Source organism: Aplysia californica, unplaced genomic scaffold, assembly GCF_000002075.1.
Source record: "Aplysia californica isolate F4 #8 unplaced genomic scaffold, AplCal3.0 scaffold00524, whole genome shotgun sequence".
NCBI lineage: Eukaryota > Metazoa > Mollusca > Gastropoda > Aplysiida > Aplysiidae > Aplysia > Aplysia californica.
The window spans coordinates 50776-52298 of record NW_004797794.1 but is presented as its reverse complement, the minus strand read 5'-3'; positions in this window follow the sequence as shown (position 1 = coordinate 52298).

Here is a 1523-nt window from a genome sequence, read left to right as displayed (position 1 = left end):
CTCACCCACCCACCCATCCCCGAAAAAACCACCAGATCACTACTCTCTTATTAACGATTTCCCGTTGCATTTGAGGGATAGTCATCTAAAAGTACTAATCAAGTCACAATGTGCAAGCTGTGAAGAGAAATTGACTTTTATTATAATAGGCCCTACACATGAGAGCAGAACGAATTAATCTACGCGTAAGCGAACGATGCCGCATTAGTGTCAGGACGCGGTGGAATCAGGTGCTCGTCAAGTTTTGGGCATGTGGAATTATTGGTATCATCTTAAAGCTTGTTTATTTATCTTTCTTTCGATGAGAAAAAAATGCATATCTATCTTGAGCTGAAGTCGAGATATCTGCATTGAAAAAGATGGGGTTCGCCTGGTTTCAGAGATGAAATTAGCGAGAAAATTGTCGTAAGTTTGTTAATTTCCAAAGCTTGAGAGTACTTGGAAAGTGACAATTTACCATTTTTGTGCGTTTAATCAACGTTTTTCAGTAACACTCCACACAGAAATGTATGGACATAAAGGGTGGTGAGCCAAAAAACAAAAATTCTACAAAAATTGCCAAACTGTCGAAAAAAAATGCAGATTTCTTTGATTTCATTGTTTTGACGAGCGCCTGATGTAGTCGATTAACCTGTGTAAGACGGAATATCACATTAATGGAGCCAGAAAATGAATTTCGTCTTATAGAAATATTACGTCACAGACAGGAGGATTTGGAGGGGGTGGGGGTGGAGGGGTTTTTCAGAGGCCCAACCGGTGGGATCAAGGATCGCTTGTCCGGTCGGCAAGCAGTGGTCAAAACTTCACATCTCTCAAGTGCTATCATCCTCTCTGATAAAGGCATGCGTCAGTCCTACTTATTACCACCAGTTCTTGCTTCTCATTGGACCACTGTTTGGCCTATTAGGCACAGAAACGTTTGAACAAGCCCCTTTGTTTCTACCCTTAGCCCCACCCATTGGTGTAATTTAAGCACAGCCAACCAATGCCACCCGTCCCGTGCATAACAAGGATTCGAGTAACTCTTTTCTCGGCTGGCCGTATCCTACGATCGGGGCGGCAGGCATTGGCCACACTAATTTTACACCTCTGGCCTCTCTCTCAGTCTGTGTCAAGTGTCAAGCCATGAAAGTTTTCGTGCTGGGGGCGCCACCCGAGCACTTTCACAGACACTTAGTTGTAAGGTCCCTGGGCACTAATGAGATTTCAAACCCACACATCCTGACCATCTGCACCGCTAAGGACTCACAATTAGGGTAAAATCTTGGCTAAGATAGTCTAGGGTAACATCAAGGAAGTTATGATAGTACATGTACAATGTAATAATTGTTTTAAGGTCCTTGGGTAACATCTACCCCAAACCGCACCCCTACTCCCCACCTCGCCTGGCGGCATGGCGTGGTTAGAGTAGATGGAACTAGATCTACATGTATTATAGTAAGGTCAAAAATTCTTGGCGCAACTTATCTCAAATAGATTATATCTCTTAAACGGTAGAATCAATGTCATCGATACTTTCACAA